Source organism: Dunckerocampus dactyliophorus, chromosome 18 (assembly GCF_027744805.1).
Source record: "Dunckerocampus dactyliophorus isolate RoL2022-P2 chromosome 18, RoL_Ddac_1.1, whole genome shotgun sequence".
Lineage (NCBI taxonomy): Eukaryota > Metazoa > Chordata > Actinopteri > Syngnathiformes > Syngnathidae > Dunckerocampus > Dunckerocampus dactyliophorus.
The window spans coordinates 17,217,912-17,240,429 of NC_072836.1; the positions used below are offsets into that span (position 1 = coordinate 17,217,912).

At 40.5% G+C, this 22,518-nt stretch overlaps 2 long non-coding RNA genes across 5 annotated transcripts in view; both read left to right on the forward strand.

The window, feature by feature from the left end:
• Nucleotides 1-3,202, forward strand: part of LOC129170782 (uncharacterized) — a 30,218-nt gene extending 27,016 nt beyond the window's left edge. For both annotated transcript variants that reach the window (XR_008566679.1, XR_008566678.1), the window contains exon 3: nt 3,106-3,202. This is a non-coding gene — a long non-coding RNA (uncharacterized LOC129170782). The remainder of the gene's footprint in view (nt 1-3,105) is intronic.
• A 1,016-nt stretch (nt 3,203-4,218) lies between these two features.
• LOC129170781 (uncharacterized) overlaps nt 4,219-22,518 on the forward strand; it is a 52,978-nt gene continuing 34,678 nt past the window's right edge. For 2 of the 3 annotated variants that reach the window (XR_008566675.1, XR_008566677.1), the window contains exons 1-5: nt 4,815-4,971; nt 7,345-7,456; nt 8,987-9,084; nt 9,859-9,953; nt 16,056-16,113. This is a non-coding gene — a long non-coding RNA (uncharacterized LOC129170781). Of the gene's footprint in view, nt 4,435-4,814; nt 4,972-7,344; nt 7,457-8,986; nt 9,085-9,858; nt 9,954-16,055; nt 16,114-22,518 lie in introns of those variants that run through there. The other variant, XR_008566676.1, reaches the window with a different exon arrangement.

Genomic DNA, 22,518 nt, shown 5'->3' on the forward strand with positions numbered 1-22,518 from the left:
TAGAAAGGACTGAAGTCCAAATCTGACAAAAGGTCTTAAGGGTAAGTCATTATCTCACCAACTGCTTTTTTACTTTTCATTTGCTTTCTCCGCGGTCTTAATAATTAAACCAGCGTAGCCGTTTTTGTTTGTAAGAGTGTAGTAGTCAGGGTGAAGATAAACGTTCAACACTAATTAGAAAGACAGACGACAGAAGACCTTTGGCCCACATACCAGATGGTTGGTTCACATGGTAGCATCAAGCTGGCAGGATCAATGGTCTACAAAGCAGCTGGTCAGATGCGAAGGATCAGCAGGTCCAGTAATTAACCTGCAAATGTAGCAGAAATCAGCAGGGACCACACTTTGTTGATTTTATGGATGTGTGTTTTATTGGGCAACATTTTTATCCAACCATGCATTGTCTACTCAAGTATACAGTCCAGTGAGACTCTTGTTTTTTGGTGTAGGGAGTGAGGTTTTTACCAACATACAAATCCACATCCATACACATCCATCAACATCAGTAATATATTACGATTGGTCCAATGTAAGCCACATGCCAGAAATGTCAAAACAATATTCGGAATTCCAATGGTTTTGTGGGTCTGACTTCCTGCATAACAGAATCGTCTCTGTACAGATACAAACATGGTTAGGAATTTTTTCTTGCCAGAGTGAAAAGTGGCTCCTGGCATGCTTTTCAAACCACTCTGCTGGCAGAATCACACAATAATTATCTAGAGCCAGTGTGTACAATCGCTGACGCATACGGTGACAAAACTGCTGCCGTCATACAGGAAGAAATTGCCGAGATATATCAATATATTGCGCTCTGCATCAGCTGAAAACAACAGTTCAACTCATTTCTGTTGTGAAAAGTCTTTACCATCAGAATGGCACCACTTTATATAACTCAACCTTGAACTGGAAGAGCTGACAAAATGGTGAGCTCAGCTTGGATGTGCGTTACTGTCTTGGTAGATGGGTGAACCTCACTCAATAACCTATTCTGAGTTTCAAAAGAGACACGTCAGATGGGCGACGTCTGCCATCGCGAGCAGGCGGCCCACAGCAGGTCTTCATCTTGACTATGTGGGTGTCGCCGTGTAACGCGCACACTTGCCTACCAAAGATGAATCAACTTGACTCATCCATCACACCGCCCTCTTTTCTATCTGCATTGTTCAGCTCAACGCTCTCTTGACTCCGGCAGACCATGCTTCTTTTATTTTGCCAGCCACATTTCTGTGCTGTTGAGTGTGTGTGCAACATATCAATGATCACAAGCAGTCCCTCGTGCCTTCGCACCGGTGTTCATCCACATGTGATACATGCAAGCCCCGTGTGTCTCCTCATACATCATTATCAAAACAGTTCACAGCTGAGAACATTTTTATTATGACTGTGTCTCTATTCACTTTGGTGGAGGAGGTGTGTAAATCATCACAAGAGAGTGCAGAGGAGAGAAAATAAAGAAGGGATGACAAAAATGACACAAGGGCGGGGAAAAAAAGAGAACAGGTGACATTCACAGGCGGGCGGAAAAAAAATTAAATAGGGGAATTGATGGGAGAGAGGCCCGCTGTCTCAGGTGGAGAGAAGGTCAATAGGATGAAGGTCCGCTACTCCACAAATTACCACTCAGCTCGTTGTTGGCGTTTGCCGATAATTTGTAGCCCAAAGGGAGAAGCAGATCGTTAGTGATTGTAGTGGATATATATGAGGTGGGAAATATATTGCCATGGAGTCCAGTGGTAGAGCTATTAAGAGAGTGCTCATGGGAATCATCTGACCGTGGTTGGAGAATGTGAGATGACGGGTCACCTCACACATTGCAATGTCGTAAAGTCATGACGAATGGTCATGGTTAATGGGACTCACTCACCAACCCAATTCTTACACACATTTAATTTGTAAAAGAATTGTTTATTGCATTTTGTGTGACTCTACAGTTATATAAGACTATAGGATGTATGATACGATTGTATGTTCTTCATTATAAGGACTTGAATCGGCCTACTTTTTATTTCTTGCACAGTATACTTATATTATATTGTATTGTATTGTATTGTATACACAAATGCTTCTTAGGTATGATAACCTTCGGCAAAAATATCACGGTTTGACGTTTTCACAGTATCATAACGACAGCTCTAAAATGTGTTATTTTGAAATATCTTCATTGAAAAGAAGAGAAAAAAAACTTCTCTGCTGAACAGTCATTTTTCAACAATATGATAGAACATGATGGAAGTGGGACCCCCCCCCCCAAAAAAAATTGATTTCTAAATAAATAAAATGCAGTTGTTAATGCAGTCTGCGGTGGCTAATCCTTCAACTCGTGTCACAAGACCATAAATACTTCCTTACTAAAAAAACAAACAAAAAAAAACAAAGGAAAATGCAAATAAATGCGATCCCTGGCGCAATCAGTGGCTCAAAAAAAGGTCACAACATAAATAATAAACACAAAAAACTCGTAATGCTACATTATTATTTCATAGCCTAGTGACTGTGCAGGTCACAACTTGTCCACAAGGAATTGTTGGATGGCGTATTGGCGGAGTTTTTATTAATTTTCTTGTGTCACCAAGTTTCACTTATGTTTCCGGGTCATGTGATTGTTGTAACGGCAAAAATAAGTCAACAATCTTGAAAACTGTCCATGTAAAAAGTGTCAGTTCCAATATCGGCAATACAGGCCCTGTATGTACTGGGTATCGGATCGATACCAAAGTTTGTGGTCTCACCTACCACTGGTTTCTAGTGAGGCAGTTAGGATTTTATATATGGGCATTAATTTGAACACTATATAGCAGCCTCTCAATGATATGAACACTTTGACCTCAGCATCTGGAATAGTACATTAAATATTCCAATAAACAAAGTATGCTTGGCGGACACACACAAATGAGATTACTGCCATTGTAAATGAAACCAGATCGGCATTCAGCCGAGATGTTAATGTTTCGTAATTACGAAAATGTTAACTCCATTGTAGCACCGGAGAGACACGTACTCTATCATGGCAACGACTGTATGCTGTGACTCATTTGGGCTTTAGTTGCTTGTGAAATGTATGCTTTCTTCTGCCATAACCCTTCTCTGTGCCGTGAAACATAGACGTGACCATGCGAGGCAGATGGACTCACAGAACTACGGGCTTCTTACCTCCCGAGTCCATCTCACCATCCCAGTTTAAACTGATACGACTGTGGCCTGTCTAATGTAAGTGGTTTGGACGGGCTGAAGAAGAGTTTTATCTGAGTTGTGCAACAAATCGTTACCTAAGACAGCACTGAGGGCTGGGGAGAAGATGTGCTTTTACTCTTCTTGTGCACGTGTGTTGTTCTACGCCCGGGGCCTCAAACTCAACTCAGCTGGGGCCTCTAGAGGTAGAGTCTGGGTGAGGCTAGACCGCATAGTCCTAACTATCACGTTTTCTCAAAAGTATATCAATTAATAAATCGTGCTGTTTTGTGGTTGAATACGTCCTATTATTAGTCAAAACATATGCATACTTATATACTAATATTAATGTATTTGTGGCCTAAATCAAGCATTTTCAAGCATAAAAATGGCAAAATGAACTAAATACAAATATAAGGCATTCAAAAGACGCATTCAAAGATGTTGATGTGGTATTCTCCACTCGGCATTAGGTGTCAGTAATGTTATCGTAATGACACACAATCACAACACGTGATTGCTGGAACAACAGGCTTTTATTACAGGCTTGAATTACCTCACAACAGGCACAATAATCCCTAATAAGAAACGGGCTACTGTTGCTGCAAGATCAAACTCTCACTCACCAGTGTGCTATTCATTCTGCTCCCCTAGGGAACATATTTATTGTAACACACACAAGCACGAGTCTTATTTGTGTCTCAAATGACTTACTTACTCTTATTATGTCTGCTATATTGGGTAATATGTGTGTATGGGGGTGTTAGTTCATGTCTAGAGGGCTGTAATAATGTTAAAAAACATATTTAGAAGGTTGTGAACAGGTTTTCTATGCTCTAACTACAAACATATTCCATTCATGAATAAGGAATTCTACTTTCACTTAAATTCACTTAATCACGATAAAACGAGGGATTGCTGTCAACGCTGTAACCGCACCGGATGTCGGCTCCCAGCAAGCTTACAGTAGTTTGAGGTCCCTTTTCTACAGTGTATCTCTAGCTATACTGTACACCCCTCTCATCTTTGTCTTTCTCCAGAGGTAGACTGGGAGGGCGTCATTGAGCGTCACATTGAGAGTGACAGGGGGCCACAGAGAGATGGAGTGTCTATATGCTGAGCTCTATTGAACACACAGACAAGCAATTCATTTCTCTTCTGTCGACACGTTTGTTGGGAAAGGACGGATGCCTCCAGGCCTCTGCAAAGAAATAAATGTCATCTGATATCTAGGTCGACTCTGACGTCTCGCCATTGCACCAGGTGACAGAAATGGGTCAAATGAATGTGTTTTTCAGTTTGTTTTGACAGATTGGGTGTTTATGCACTCGGCAGCCAAAAATGTAATGCACTTAGCAATGAGCTTTAATACATCAGCTGTGTCATAAAAGGTTTGAATGACACAGTCAGAGAGGTGTCAATTTCTGTGTAGTTTGCGTTGATGTAGAAGTGCACTCATCATACTGAAGCTGTTTTGGTTGTTATTTTGGTTGCATCATTTAAATCTATTATTATTATGATTATTATTATTACTAACAGCTTGAGTGATATGATAATCAGAGAACGAGAGTTTGAAATTGCTCATTTGTCCACTTGTCCTAATAAGAAACACAGAGCCCTGTTGTGTGCGAGTTATACTCCAATCCCATAGGTGGCAGTAATGCTAATTACTCATTGGTTGACGCCTCTCAAACAACTGAAGGGGACTGAAGAAGCTGTAGCTCACTTGTTCATTGAGTTTGCTAAAAAAAAAAAAAAAAATTGCGTTTTCTTCCATGCCTTCTCTTTTGTGGAATTCTGGTAAGTAAGTCATTCCTCGCTTATACTTGACACAAACAAGAAGAATAAAAAACGAATTACTACAGTTTTTAATCTGTCAGTCAGCCCCTACATGAAAACACATCAATTACTGTATAAAAATGTTTAGTGAGTGTATGAAGATGAGTTACACAAGCTCATTTGGAAAATACAGCCATGCCGTGTGCTCTTCAACTTTGTATGCTAGCAAGGTTGTGTGTTTTAGTGCTAGCGCCAATAGCTGAGGGATTCTTCTACGCCGGGGTGGCAAAACTTTGTCCACCATGGGCCACATACTGAGGAACAAAAGGATGCAAGGGCCACTTTGATAAAGCAACACATGTTGATATGCTAAGAAGTTTTGCATATTGCATCTCAGCTTTGTGATATGGGTGAAAAAGCGTATTACTCGTATGAACTTGGGCCTTTGTGCTTTTTTTCCCCCCCATTTTTTTTGTTTTTTTTTTAATGTTCTGCTTGTAATATTATGACTTTATTCCCATAATATTTTGACTTTACTTCCATAATACTATACCTTTTTCCACACCTTAATATTCCAAAATTTAAAAATGTTTTTGTTTGTCATAATATTACGAGTTAAAAAAATATTTCAACTTTATTTACGGTAATAAATTGATGCTATTTTACCCCATAATCACGAAAATTTTTTACTTTTTTTCTAGTTAGAATGCAACTTTTTCTCTTAATACTTTAACTTTATTCTCGTAAAATTACATTTCTGCAGTTTTTTTTAAAATATACAATAATAATATATAATTTTTAAAAATATATAATATTATATCTATCTGTATATCTATATCTATATACATATAGATATAGATATACAGGTAGATATAATATTATAATATATATGATATAACTTTTCCCCAACCTAATTTTCCAAAAATTGCAACCTTTTATTGTGTGTTTCTCATAATATTACGACTGAAAATATATTTCAACTTAATGCTACTAAAATGATGCTATTTTTCATCATAGTACTCTTTAGTAGGACTTTTTTCTCTTTATACTTTGCCTTTATTCTCATTAACAAAAAATTGCATTTCTGCTGGTTTCAACGTTCTTCTTGTCAATTTTCTTCTCGTAATATAATTTTTCTCCAACCTAATTTTTACTAAAATTACAACTTTTTTGGGGGGGGGGGGGGTCTGATAATATTATGACTTTAAAAAATATTTCAACCTATTGCTCATAAAATTATGTCATTTTTCATAATATTACGTTTTTTTCCGAAAAATTACAACTTTTTCTCGTTCTTACAGCTTTCCCATTTTTGCTGTGTGTTTTTTTTTTTTTTTTGGTAGTTAAATTATTATTTTTAGAATGTGCCGCTGGCCAATAAAAAAATAGCCGCAAATAGCCCCCAAGCCGTACTTCGGACACCCCTGTCTATGCACACTACACAACAGTCAACAGGGCTGCCACATACACACCCACCGTGCCACAAAAACACGTATGCCGTCATCCGTTCACTCAGCGCAGAGAAATTCAGCCCGAGACGAGACATCCATGAAGCTGACTGCAGCACATTGCCACACATCGCTGCTTTCTCTCGGGTGCGCTCATGCTTGTCACCCTAGGCCTGAGTCAGCCAGCCGTCAGCCTCGTGTGCTCTCTGCCACACCTGCATACAGCTCATTAGGGTATTGCGCTTAAATTGATATCTCCTACACAAATGATATTGTTTTGCTTCATCGTGTTACTCTCCCCTGGAAGCTCATTTTACATGCTTTATTTTAGAACTGACGACGGATGGTTATCGCACTGCATCGCTGGTGTGTCCCCCGTGTGTGGGGATTTGTTTGTGTGAGGTTAAGTTTGTTGTGGTTGCGATGCTGTTGCAGCATGTCTTGGCGCAATGCTTGTTGTACTGCTCCCCTCATTGGCAGGCTGACATGCTCCTGCAGCAGATGGTGCAGACGGAGAACACGAACACCACCATCGCCCTTGGCTTGGAGTATAGAAATCTCATTTTCGCTTTATTCCCGTGTTTCTTTCCCTTTACTGTCATTTGATATCTCCCTCCCCTGCCTTTTTCTATCTGCATTTTTATACAATTGATTACAAAAATGAAGTGAGAAGTGCAAGCTTTGAAAAATACTTTGCGTGACTAGCTCGTTTTACACAGCCGGTCTGTGAACAATTTCTATTTCATGGCTTAATATCCATGACATCAATTTTGAAGTGATGCATATTTGATGTCATTGCGTTTACTTTGACAGAACACCTGAACAAGCTATTTCTTTCTCTGCAGTGACAACATGGACTGAGCATATTCAATATAAGTCGCATTTACCGGTGTTTATGGTCAAGCTATCATCAGTGCAAGCTTTATTTTTTTTTTTTTTTTTTTAGGAGTGTCATCACCCCGCCCCCAACAACATTAAATTCACAAGAGAAGAAGACGAAGCCGAGAAGGTGCCACAAGACCTCAACTGGATTGTCCGACATTTCTCAAGCCACACAGGTATCATACAACTTAGTAATTGCACATTACTTACAGACACATATACACATACATATTCCCCTAACAAAAAGTTAAAGAAAAAAAAACGCTAAAAAACAATGTCATTCAATTTTGTTTGTGAGCGTTTGTAAATCGCCAATAGACGGGGTGGTACCTTTTAAAATCTCTGCCACTTTGGGTAGGACCGGCTCTGTTCATAACGCAATCCTCTTTGATGACTTCAGCAAAACTCTGGACAATGAAAACAATATTATGTGCGTCATGATCCACGTACGATAACTTGAGTGCACAAATACAGTAAATGCTGTCTGCCATCTCCTTTATGTGGTCAGCATCTCAATGCAAAGAGCCTGCCCACTGAGAGAAGCTAAGTTTGGTTTAAGCCTCAGTTAAGCCTGTCTTCTCTGTCCAAGCCGATTAGCCCTGCTTGTATTTAACCACAGCTGCACATGTGGCCCAACAACATCCAAATTTCTTCAAGTCCTTCCCCTGGACTGACCTGCCTCCTCTGCCAGCTTCCCCGTTTGTGTGTGCTTGTTTGGTGTCCAATTCATCAGCAGTACATTGGTGATCGCTCCCCCCATGTCACTGTGTTTTGGCTATTTTCATTATCCTGTTTTCTGCCAAGACGTCTCCATAACCTTAATTTGGTTCGTTTCTGCATGGGAAATTTGAGCAGGATTTGTCTATCCATACTTTTGAAAGACACATTGACAAAATGATGTCCATATTTTTGTCCGATTGCTCGGTTTTCCAATCCGAATTCCATTGGGCCAAGGTGAATGCGGCCATTAATCATGAGTATCTCTTTTTATCTTTTGAGACCACAAATGCATTTAAAAGAGAATCACAACTCCCCGGGGTCACTCAGTGCTACAGTAAACGTTACATGTGTGTTTGTGTGCGTAATCCCAGGCACAAATAATTTTGGCGGAGCTAAAAAGATCACTGAACCGGGACAGAAGGATGTACAGTAAATCACGAGGGAGAAAAGTGATGCTCTTTGCGCATCATAATTTTTTTTGCAGAAATAAGATTAGACACCGCGGTTCACCCGATTGATTTAGCTTGATCAAATTCCACAACAGCATTAATCTCTATACAAATTAATCATAGTGCTTTACAACACAATCACTCACTCAGACAGGAAATGCCACGTGAGGTGCCAAACTAGTCATCATTTGTGGTTCACCTCAAGGACACTCAGCAGGACCTCTCTAGTTGCCAGTGGTCAAATTAGGATACATAACATTTATAGACTTCATCTCTTCAGTACAGAACTGCACTATAGTATAAGGTACTCTGTTACACTGTATTGTACTGCACAAACTACATTGTGGAGTACGATACTGCTCTGCATTGGACTGTAATGCACCATGCTGTTCTGCAGTACTTGTAATATACGGTACAATACTTGTGTTTACAGCACTGTAGTCCAATGTGCCGTATTGCACTGCAGCCTACTGTTCTGTGATATACTGCACTGTAATATACAATGCTGGTCTGCTTTATTCTGGCTTTCTTGTACAGCAGGGGTCTCAAACTCATGGCCTGCTGGGGCCCCTACTTCAAAAATTAGTGTAAGTCTGGCCCGTGAAGCCTCGGCAACTTCAGAAGCACTTGCAGGGGTAAGCACAAGCCAACACTCACCATGAGCTTGCCACACATAACGAATGAGGGGATCACTACACAGAACACTACAATCATGCTGGCAAAAACATGACAACACAACATGTAACAGGTAAGTAAACACGCATACGGGGAATAGTACAACTAAGGGGAATAATAACAACTATGGTAACTCCAAACATGTAACTTTTTACAAAGCAAGGAGCTGGCATCACTCTCAGTACAGTAATCATTTATTTATCATGGTTAATTGGTTCCAGACCCGACCGTGATAAGTGAATTTCCACAAAAGAGCAAGAGAATATTTTTGTAGTTGGAGCATAAAAAACCTTCTAAATACAGGTTTTTAATATTATTAGAGCCCTCTAGACATGAAATAGCACCCCTACAGTCACCTTTACACCTCCATTACCCAAGATAGTAGCTTTAATAACAGGAAATCAAGCATATTGGACAGAAATAAGACAGACTTGCACGTTAACATTGGGAGTTTTCTGGACAGCGCCCTTCCTGCAGTGGCTAGTAACATTACTGACACCTACTACATAGTACGTACACATACATTGTGCATCTTTAAATGCATCTTCTGAATGCCTTATATTTGTATTTTTGTTGATTTAGCCATTTGTTTGCTTGAAAATGCTTAATTCAGACCAAGAATGCGTAAGGTTTGCTTAAATATGCATTTTTTATTACTAATAAAAGGCCAATAAAAGGTCAACCACAAAACAGCAATAGCGTATTAATGTATTTATTTTTAAAAACCGTGATAGAGTGAAGCTGCGAAATTCGAACCGTAAAGTGGCGAGGGACTACTATACTTGATGCAGTCCAACCTCAACCAGACTCTACCTCCAGCAGCGCCCAGGTAAATTGCGTTTGAGACCTCTGGTGTACATCAATGTATTGTACTTCATTGTATTATACTGTACTGCTATTACGTTATTTGATGTATGTACGTAATTAAGTATATTTTACCACACTGTACCTGAATGCACTGTAATACAAGGTATTGTACTGTACTATTATGCACTGCCCTGTATAATACTGTACAGTGAAGCACTGGGTTGTAGTGCACTGTAATCAACTGTATTATACAGTACTGTACTCCATTGTGCTGTATTGTACTATAGCCTATTTCTCTGCATTGCATTCTAATGTACTATACTGGTCTGCCTTACCCTTAATGAAGTTTACTCCAGTGTACTGTATTGATAGTACCTTATTGTGAGGTACTTTACTGCATGCTATATTATGCTGTCATAGTCTGCACCATACTGCACAGACATGCACTGTTTTTACTGTGCTGTGCTGTACACTGCATTTACATTGTAATCAGCGGTACTGCATTACTGAGTACTGTACTTCACTGTATTTTGGGGCAGTCATTGCAAGGTTCTGTTCATACACATCAACACAGTACATCCTAAAAAAATGCATGTCACGGTAAATACGCACTATGACTGGCAGGGTTTCACGATGATTTATGCAGTTTGTCTAACGATCGCCCCAGGCTGTTCACAGAGTGATCAAAAGAGTGGATTGGTGCTGTTCGACAGCAGGGCTTTCTCTTTTATCTCTGATTTTGCAACTGCGCGTGTCCCATGGGAAGCATTTTACCTGTGAGATGTGGCCGTCACAGTGAAAGGGAGCATATGTGCATCTCTGCTGTATATGAATGCAATCTCTCTAAGGCTCACTGCCCTGTTCAGTTTATTTGCCAAAAGCCAGGGAAATTCACAGTGTCATTCCTTTGCAGTTACAAAATACAGTAATATAAATCCTCTGCATCCTACGGAGAGGTTTTAGGAATATATTGGTTACCTTTTATAGCGACATGAGAGGGGAAGAATTGAACACCCTTGGTATGACGAAATGCAGTTCTTTCTTGGAAACTACAATCACATGAAATATACACTGCTGACCAGGTGCAAAATTGCACAAATTTACATTTTGCACTGTTGGATCTTAAGGAGGTTCTAAGTTGAGCTTCAAAATGCAAAAAGAAGAAAGGGGCGTGAGACAAATAAACTGGAGTAAACAATTTATTGCAAGCAGCAATTAAACTGAAATGGACTGTTCGTCAGCTGATCAAAAGTGTAAGACCATAGCTCAAAAAAACTAAAATCCCCCTAAAATAGAAATACAATTTTCAATAAAAGTAGCTGCGCAATTCTTGTTAATCACCTCAAACTCAGTTTGGGAATTTCTTGATGTCAGTGTTTCGAGGATGCTAGTAGGAATGTTGCTGTTTGTGGTGAAGATGGCTTCATAGAGGGCATCCACTGTCTGGAACTGACACTGTCCATTTTTAGAGACTTCCCTTGCCATCCATCCTCAAATGTTCTCAATTTGATTTAGGTCAGGGGATGCTCAAAAAGAGTGACGTTATTCCTGTGGAAGAAGTCCTTTGTCAGGCTAGCATTGTGAACTGCAGCATTTTGCTGCTGAAAAAGTCAGTCATGACACACGAGGGCTTTCTGTCATGAGAAATGCCCCCTGCAACATCTCCACATAGCCATCTGCCGTTTGACACCCCTGCACAACCTGAAACTCCATTGTTCCATTGAAGGAAAAAGCACCCCAGATCGTGATGGCGCCCCCTCCACTGTGCCAGACGCGATCTCCTTGTCATGCCAGTAACATTGGAAGCCATCAGGACTGTCAAGGTAAAAAAAAAATTCAGAGAATAAAACTTGTCCCATGTTTGGGGCTATCATGCAAATTCCAAACAGGCAATTTTGTGGCGTTGAACGAGACGAGGCCCTTGACATTTTTTCTTCTTAAAAGCCTTCCCTCACAGATGCCGTCTGATGGTTATTGGACTGCACTCTGCACCAGTAACAACCTTCATTTGGGCCAAGAATCGTCCCATGTCTTGAGAGAAAACCAATCGGATCCTCTGGCTCAGGGCCAGTGACATTTTTTCACTTGACTTTTTTTGTCCCATAACCCTCAGGATCTTTTAAGAAGTGTAAAATGACCAAACTAAGCAACAATGGCGCACTGCAAGAGGTCTTGCTGATGCAGCTCAACAATCCAATTTAAAGAGCGAAAGCATTTTTTCCTTTGCCATCAAGAGATCATGACAGTGTGAATACTGGACAGAAAATGATATTGAATCCTTTTTGCCAGGGGTTTGGCTTTTAAAGGCTGTGGTCTTAAACTTTTGATCAGTTGATGAACAGCCTTTTCACTGTAATGCTTGTTTGCAAAAAAATTGCTTCCTCCAAAAAAATGTTTGGTCTCACTCCCATTTCTTATTTTTGGAATTTGAAGCTTTACATAGAACCTCCTTAAGATTCAACAGTGCAAAATGTAAATTCTTGCAACTTTTCAACTGGCCTTGAAATTTTCATCAAAAGTGTATATTAACAGTGACGTGCAGTCAGCTCACCTGTCACGGTGAAATGTTTTAAAAACCTTAATATTGTCAATATTTTCTGAATGATTCCAATCATTTTTAACATTTTCTTTCATAAAAATTGCTGGATTTGCGCATTTCCTGATCAAATATAGGGCAGAAACCTAAGATGAGGCTTCTCGTCTTAGTGCGCAAGCCCTGCGTAACATCTGAGTGCACACAGTGAGTGCACTGAGTTGGATCATGGCTTCTGCCAGTTTCTGTTTGTCAGCATGTCGGCAATATTATAATGTTGGAGAAATATTTATTATACAGTACACTATGGCTTTCTACAGCCTGTGTGATGTCTTTAATGTAAGTGTGACATTATTATTCTTGCTCATCGGACAATAAAATATACAAAAATATCATACGTGAAGCGCTGTGGTACTCGCCTCATGCTGAAGATGCATGAACTGGAAGGTGCTTGTCACTGCCGTCCTTCCATAGAGAGGAAAAGTATCAGAACTTTAACTGGAGGAAAGGACGCATGTACTTGATATAGAGATAAAAGGTAAGACTACAATTGGTTTTCAGTTAACAAAAATAGATGGGACTAAGAAGTATTTAAAAACATTTTTTGAACCAAAGTGAACTATGTCTATTTTCTTGTTATCTCCTTATTGAGCATGATCGTGTATCAATATGAAAAAATAGTCCAAAAGGAGTCAGTGCCTCACCAGCCATGAACCTCACCATACGTCACTGATTGTTAAATACCTCTCGTGTATACCAACATTTTGTCTTATCTCAGTAAAGGCTGAATTCTTACCTAATGTTGAGTCCAGTAACTGTACGTTGCATAACCACCATTGTGACTAAACACTCGCAAGGTCAACCATGGCCCATCGATGTCCAATCACATCAATGCACTTTGAAGATAATGACTGTTCTCACAATACACTGAATCTCACTTCTTCCCCCCTTTTGTGTTTGATATGAGGATAAAACAGCGCAGGCGAGCGTTCGCTGCTATTGTTGGCACTTTTTGTGCAATAAACGGGGATAAAACTGTGCATGAGAGTTTATTTGGTGAAAGGTCGACAGCTGCAGAGAACAAAGACAGCCGAGGTCGAAACACAAAGTGCAAGCAGAGGTTCTCTTCTGCTTCCTTTTTTTTGTTTTCTACCTAACGCCTGCCTCCTTCCCGTTAAACATAACACAGAGGAGAGATGTTTATACAGAATACATGCACTTCTTCAAGCCTTCACCCTCACTGATGCTGCAACAATGCGGACAGTGTCGACCCAGTTCATCTGTGAAATGACTCTAAGTGGTTCCTTGGAGAGCTTTGCACTCAATTCCTGAAATGATTTCAAATTCCACCCATGATAGCACTGTGAGATAATGAATGTTTGAAGGGACATGAGCATATTACAACAGGATGGAGCACGACGACAGTCCACGAGAGGCCCCATCAAGATGAGTGAGAGGGTTTGCTGATTCATTTCATTTCTTCCCCAAGCATTAAAGGTGAGCTGCTCAGAAACGATGTAGTTCTGTGCAGAAATGGAATACCAATACCAGCCTAAAATAGCCATCAGAAGTTTTAAAAGTCTGGGCTACCAATTCTCTTCTGAGCAAACGAAAACGTGGCTTTGCATCTCACTTCTCATCTTTACTCTCAGACATTTAAACATGCCACAATGATTTCCTGTCTCTTCTGGCTTTGTGTGTGTGTGTGTGGTTTCTCTTCTAGCACAAAGTTTGTATTGCAGAAATACTTTCAGAGAGCCCAGTGAGGACTGAGAAATGAGACGATAAAGGGCTATTGGCAGTGGCCAATTATTTCACATGTGATCAGGAGGAGACTAAAGATCCATCCGTTTTCTTCCACGGATCTGGATTGCGGGGGCAGCAGCCTCAGAACGAAAGCCCAGAGTTCCTGGTCCCTGGTCACCTCTTTCGTTCCACCGGGAGGACACCGAGGCATTCCCAGTACAGCTCTGACACGCAATTCCTTCAGTGTGTCCTCCGTCTACCCCGGGGCATCCTCTGGCTGGGAATGCCCGGAATACCTCACCAGGGAGGCGTCCAGGAGGCATTCAGACTAGATGCATAAGCCTCCTCAACTGAATCCACTCAATGTGAAGGAGCAGTGGCTCTGTTCTCGCTCTACCCCCCCAGATGACCAAGCTTCTCACTTAGGTTGAGCAGTCAGCCCATGGAGGAAGCTCATTTCGGTATCCGCAGTCTCGTTCTGTCGGCCACGACTCAAAGCTAGGAACGTAGCTTTGCCTGCCGGCTGAGCTCTCTCTTCACCACGACGACCCGGTACAGCATTACTGCAGATGCTGCCCCAGTTTGCTTGTTGATCTCGTGCTCCAGCCTTCCCTAATAAAAAAAACTTAAAACCTTAAAATCTCACACGGTAATCAAACCTACTTTTTATTCATGCTTTTGTATCTAATTTGACAAAAAATGAGTACTCTGTTGGTTCACTCTTATCTTTTCCTTGAAGTAGGTCCCCTTCTGTTCTCACAGACTGTGCGTATCAATGTTCTCCCGGAAGGTTGGGGGTTTGCAGCCCATTCCTAAGCACAGAGGCCGTCAGCTTCTTATTAGACATCCTTCCTTTACGTAACCTCATGCCTCATTTTGTACCCTATTTCAGAGGCATGATAATTCACAGGATGATCTCCTCAACCTTTAAAGGGTGACAAAAGATGCTTCTAGTCCAGGAGGAAAATCACCATGTGAAAAAAATAATTTTCAGAGGACACGAGTCATAAGATTATGAATACAGCAGATCCCCACACATTTGCTTTTTTCACTGAAATAGGTTGTTTTCACCCTAAGTTGGAAATAATTTATAAATACGCAACAATGCAGGTAAAATGTACAGCATACATGTACACAACATACACTGTTAGAAAGCTCACAGTATTTATATGTTTGTCTTTATGCTTCTCTAATGTTTTTTTTTTGCTCTTTATTCGTCGGTCTTTGAATGCACCATAGTTGTGTGCTGTGACTCCAATTCAGTGACATGCAGTGAGGTTCATGGCTAATACTTTGTTGTAAAAGTCTGATCAACTTCTGGTGAGCTTGACTCCATCAAGACAGTCAAATTCATTCATTTAGCAGAGCACAAAAATATATTTAATGCATTTGATTGCAGCTCAATCAAACTGTAGCTGATGCTGCTGTTAAAAAAAAATGCTGGCTTTTCCTCTCTATGGAAGGACAGCAGCAACAAGTACTTTTCAGGGCCACATATGATCTTTCTCTGTATTTTATTGTCTGATTAGCAAGAATAATTATGTCATGCTTACATTAAAGACATTGCATAGGCTGTAGAAAAGTCATGGTGTATAATAAATGTTTCTGCACCATTGGTGACAGAAATGAGCACGCACCAGCCACCATCCAGTGCACTCAGTGAAGTGCACTCAGCCGTGTCTCAGCTTTCTGCCCTGTATTTGATCAGTAAATGTGCAAATTCAGTGGTTTTTACTGACAGAAAATGTTGAAAATGATTGGAATCATACAGATAGTACATTTATAACACAGGTCAATAGACAAGCATTTCTATTTATTTATGTTTTGTTTTTTCCATTATGACAGGTGAGGCCTCACTTGACTGCTCTGTTCACAGATCCTCTTATATTATCATTCATTAGTGGTAAGTATCTACACATTTTATACTTTAAATTTGTTTAATAAGTGTGTGATGCATGTGTCAAAAGTAGACATTTTTATGAGGGTACCAATTGCTCACGGTTTTTCACCTCGCTGTCCTTCCTGGACGTGACTGTCGCAAAAGGCAAATATATTATTCATACATATGTGATGCAGCGTCAAAGTGTGAAGAAATGCTTTTAAACTAATTTGTGGCAGAAGATCATTACTGTCGGGATAGGGTTGCACACATCTTCAGTAAGATACACTGGGACTCCCAAAGTCAAACACAATCCATTGTTCTCTAGGAAATAAGTGACTTAACGTGTTCCAGGCTCAAAATGTCAACATCATTAAACTTTTACTAACTGTACCGGCACTTTTCATTAAAAATGTAAAGTCAGCCAAGTGAATCATCCAGAGGTGCTATTGCATATATTGTGACTTTTTTTACAGTCGGCTCACTAAAGTCAAGCAAAATTTGCATCATATGCCATAAAAGCTGTGTGGATCAGAAGACAAAATGGATGATCATCATTTTTTTAAATAATCTTGACCAAATTATGTGTGCAAAGCGTTGGATAAATGCACTTATTGTAGTGAGTATTATGTAACATTACTTGCTAAGTACAGTAAATATTACAAGCAGAGTAAAGAGACTAATTAAGTGGATGACTGTGTAGTGAGTACGTTGTAATGTTACATAATTTATTACAATATTCAGCGGCTGTGTCAATGTCACCATCATAATTTCATTAGAGTAAGACAGTGATGATAATGTGGACCATGTTGTATATTTTTCATAATGTCTACATCAACATTCCATTTTATTGGGAGCTGTCAGACTGATCGAGGCATCAGTCATGGTTTGTGTGAGGCATGTTGAAGTCCTTTTTAAAACGCTATTTTTCGTCAAAGGCCGCACAAATTTGTGGTGTAGTCCTTTGTTTCCTGGGAGGAATTCATCACAACACAGCAAAAGGTGTGATTCAACCCTCGTGACTAAATTGTTTGCATTTTCAGTTTTGTTTTTCTGCCTTTTCTCCCTGCTGCCGATAATGTATTCAGAGGAGAACGAAAAAAACACAACATTCTGTTATATCTAGTCCTCACTATGTCTGACTTTTTCCTGATTGACGTTTCAAAGACAGACTCTGGCAAGCTTTAGGGGAACCTGTCAACATGTGCATTTGAAAAAAATGACAATTTTTTAAAAAATGAGGGAAAATACGGGAAATTCTGTTTTTCCGCCAGAATTTCCAACAGCACCCCCAGCAATTTGGTGTGAACCTGCACTGCCTCATAATTCCAGGGGTTTCAGATATATGGAGTATTTTGAGTATAGAGCAGTGGTTCTCAATTGGCTTGGCTGCGGGACCCACCGTCACCACTCATTGACATGTGGCGACCCAAATTGTAGAATACATCAACTCAAACTTGTCAAATATATATTTAAATTGACTGTTTGCAACACAATGTGAGCTGGAGCAGTGAGGTGCTGTCCTCCCTTTACGGTGTGCTGTTCTTCAGCAGATATCTGCAGCTGTGTGTCAGACAGACACGATGTTTCCTTCCCCTCCTGCTCAAGCTGGACAAAGCCGGTCATAAACATGGCACGGAGCCTCTGCTGGCATAGCACGCAAATAGTACAGACTAGAATGCGATGTGTGGACATCGGGTCGTTATACAGTCAAACCTGTCTATAGTGGCCACTAAAGGGAAACGGCCGCTATAGGCAGGTGGCTGTTATAGACAGGTTGGCGGCCATTTTGAATTTGTGCACGCACATATTAACATGTCTGTGATTAGAAGCTTGTTGTGTTTGCAGATACATATAATTATACTGTTACATGTTGACCAGTAGAGGGCACTGTGGGACTGCGGATAAAAGTTGTAAAGCATTACTAGGTTAATAAAGCGATTAAAGTGCATCGGCGACGTGAGTCTCTCCTTCCCCACAACAAGGGGCATTACAGTATTGGCCAGTGCACATTGTCTCACACCAGGAAATAAACGGTGTCACTGTCTGCAACAAGCTCCAAAGAAGACGGCTTTTTTATGTGGAACAACTGACAGTTTGTGTGGATCTTGTGAATGATTGTGACTGAGCTAGGACTCAGTAATTAAAGTCTACACACGACGGCTTCATTGATTAAAAAAACAAAACTTTTTTGTGCATGAAGCTTCTGCTTGAGTCGGTATTTTGGCCGCTATATGCAGTCAGATATTGACCAAAGGATACAAAATGGGTGGCCGCTGGCCGCATTAGACAGGTGACCGCTATACACAGGGTCTATAACACGTACATTTTCTGCAGGGGATTTTTCAGTGGCTGCTATAGGCAGGTGGCCGTTATATACAGGTGGCCGCTAAGACAGGTTTGACTGTATCTATTTTTTTGGCCAGACATAGACCTGCAACTCACTGAAAACGGCGCTATGACACACTTTTGGGTCCGTACACACCAGTTGAGAATCACTGGTATAGAGAAGCACAATATAAGAAACACATCTCATACATAATGGGCATGCATTCATATTGATTGATAAGTAATCAACATTTTTAACAAAACAAGGCCAGCTTTGGCATTCAGACACGTGCATTAGTCAGTCTGTGGGAGCATTACACAATTCTTTGCTGTTCTCTGGCAGTCAATTTGAGGTTTACGTAATCTTTGCTTACCGAGCCATGTTGTCACCACGGCATCTGCCATGGCAACCTGACTGACCAGCTCCTGCTGGGCGCACAAGCAGCTCAAACCTAGACAGCACATGAAATGGGAACGAAAAGAAGATGAGATACTTGGTGATAAAGAGGTCCTATTCCCGCCTGGAGAAAGTTCCATCCAATGTGAACAAAAGAGAAAGAATGAGCAAGGAAAAAAGAGAGAAAGATGAGTAAGTCAGAGATTAAAAATAAAGACACAGAACATAAGAAGGAATGACAAAGACATGCGTGTGTTTTCTGCACTTGTTTGTTGCCTTCAGTTCAGCGGGTAGTGTGGGATGTATCCCGCAATGATTTCCTTTAAAGACAAAGACAACTTTTTATAGACCAATATAAAACAGGATTTTACTTCCCCAATTATAGAGCTTCCTAGAATGCAAGAAAATGACTTTCCACAAAAAAACATTGAAACACAGCAAAGTTGTAAAAATTCATGTTCCATAGCTTATTACATTAGTCCCTCACCACGTTGTGCATCAAATTGTGAAGCTTTGTTCTGTCATGGATTTTAAAAAATTAAGTAATAAATCATACTGTTTTACAGACTGAATACAGCCTATTTGTAAAAAAAAAAAAAAAAAAATGCATATTTAAGCTAATTTAACATATTTGCCTAAATTAAGCATCTTCAGGCATAAAATCTGTTCTCCCCATGAATATGTGAGTTTTCTTCGGGTACTCCGGATTCCTCCCACATCCCAAAAACAAAACTGATTCTAAATCCAACCAATCCAATGTTGAGTCTGTGTAGGCTCTCAGTCGTACAGGAGTTGTCCAACAAGGGAAAGGCTTCTTGAGACGTCATCTGTACTTCTGTGAAGAAGGTGTCGGACGTCTCTGTAAAGATGAGGAATGCAAAGAGCACTACATTGGGGAAACTAAGCAAATGCTCCAAAAAAGGCTTTATCAACATCGCAGGGACAATTCTAGTGGTCCTCAATCAGCAGTACATCTACACCTTAAAGCAACCAATCACTCTTTTGAGGACAGCGATGTAAAGATTTTGACCAAAGAAAACAGATGGTTTGAAAGAGGAGTAAAGGAAGCTATTTTTGTCAAACAACAGAACCCATCATTGAATCGGAATGGTGGTTTGAGGTTTAATTTGGACCCTGTGTTCAGCAGGTTACTGAGACCAAAACCCACAGCTCTTAGTCATGCAAATGAGGTGGAGCCAGGGCCGAGCCAGAGTCGTTCATACCCAACGACAGGGAGCTACACTTCGCTTTGATCGGAGGTGCTAATGTAAGGAGAGGATTAGACCACAACTCCTCCCAGTCTTAGTGTAAGGAACCGATAGGAGGAGGGCATTGGCACACCAATTCCGCCCACTCTTACTGTATTTAAGGCCTAGGCTACCAGCACTTGTTAGTTTGCTGACGAAGCTCTTCGGATGAGGAGCGAAACGTCCGACACCTTCTTCACAGAAGTACAGATGACGTCACAAGAAGCCTTTCCCTCACTGTGTTGAGGTTCCACTGTATTAGTAATTTGCATGATGGAAAATGCCATTGTTTTGTAGCAACTAAATTTTGGTCTTTTAATGTACTGTAGTTAATATTAGCAAGTTAATTTGCAAGCACGCCTCTTCTGCCCAGGTCTTCTCTCAGAGGTTATGGTTATATGTTTGTACAAGAAAAGTTTCCATAGCCAAGCACGTGTGCTTTTAAAGAGCATCCAGTAATGAATGATAATGTCCACTAAAGACATGAGCATCACAATTCCTGAAGCTCCCTTCTCTCATCTGCTCCATGCTGTCGACACAGCAAACTGCATAATCACATCATGATGCTGCAAAAGCAAGGTTTCCCGTTGCTAACTTGTGTCTCCCCATAATGGGATCAGGTTTTGGCAAGCCTCCAAAAAACTGTTTGGGTCTGTACAGTCATGTATGGGTGGGAATGACAATGAGGGATTATGATGTGTTCATGCATTTGCCCTACTCTCCTAAACACATGTTTAAGAAGAAGCCTAATGCCGACCCAAATTAGGCAGCCAAATTGTGCCCCTCATGCATCCTTGCTTTCCTCTCCAGTGTCTTAGTGTCAAAGTACTCTGACATCATGAAGTAGAGATGAAAGGGTTGAGGGGCTTAGCTTCTTTCTCAAACATAAGGGTCTTCTTTCAGCCTCAGGAAGGTCATACCGAGTCGGTTTCCAGTTACAGTAAGTCGTATATTCACCGGGCTGTGGGAATTTTCTGTACTTCCCACTGGAAAAGCTTCAGTGATTTATTAAGAAGGGAAGACCGAATGTTCACAGTGAGATTGAACACCTCTATGGAGGTGGATGCATTTGGTGTGTTTTTTTAGAATTTTACTTTTTTCCTAGAACATGCTTGTGGACTTCTACAGAATGGACTGAAATAGTAACATTATTGAATGTGGTAGTAACTCAAGTAAGGTCTTGGCTTTCAAGATTTGGGAACCAGTAGCTCACAGGTTTGGGGGCAGGCCTTGGGTGGTTGAGTGGTTTGATCCTCCATCCGCTCGTGACCATATCCAAGTACCCTTGGCCAAGATACTGAAACCCCAGTTGCTCCTGATTCTAGTATTTATGATTGATTGAGTCACTGAATAAATGTGGTGAAAGTGTCAAAATGCTTTGAAGGTACTCTATTTACCTTATGGAAAAAAACATTGTGAGCACTGCTGAGGTGCCTTTAAGCAATGCGCTAAACAGTCTAATGAGAGAAGTGCTCGTTCATGCAGTACTTCCTCCACTCAGCAGGGGGCAACAGCGAGGGGTACACGTCACAATGAAGTAGCAGCAGAGGAAGACGGCTCACATTTAAACAAACTCTAAAAACTCCATCCATCCATCCATCTTTTATGCCGCTTAGCTTCACAGTTTAGAGTCTCCAATTAACCTAACATGCATGTTTTGGAGTGTTGGAGGAAGCCGGAGTACCCGGAGATAACCCACACACGCATGGGGAGAACATGCCAAAACCACACAGAGATGCACAACAGAGATTCAAAACCAAATCTCCAGGGAGTGTGGCCAACATGCTAACCACTAGGCCACCGTGCAGTCTCGAAAAACATCTTTAGCATATTTTCCACATCAGACAGCGCATTTTAAGGGACACATACAATGATGTTCTCTTTTGAAAGAGATTGACACAGTTCATATTCTCCTGCACGTTGTCTTTTTCACTGAGTTGACCTTAGTGACCCCTGATAGCATGCAGACATGTAATCTGTTTTATTATCAGTCCGTGCGTGCATTTATATTTTAGTCCCTTTGAGTCTGATTAGACAGTTCACTTGCGTGTTTGTGTTTTAAAATTGAAATATATATTAACATCTGTTGGGATTTTACGAATACAGTGTAGCGTGAGACACACACACACACGGTGAGTGATGCCTAAGACTCAGCAGAGATAAGCGGCGGATTAAAACAGCATCAAAATCAATCTGATGTTGGTGACAGACAGTTATGTAACAGACAAGGGCAGCCTGTATGATGTATGTAATGTCTGTCTATATACAGTATTTATCTCATTTACAGTATATATCTATACTGGCCTTTTGAAACTGTACGGTATTCCCTCTTTTATCGCTGTTAATTGGTTTCAGACCCGATCCAAATAAGTTAATTTCCACGAAATAGCATTCCTTATTAATAAATTTAATATTTTTGTAGTTCGAGCATTAGAAAACATATTTACGACAAATATT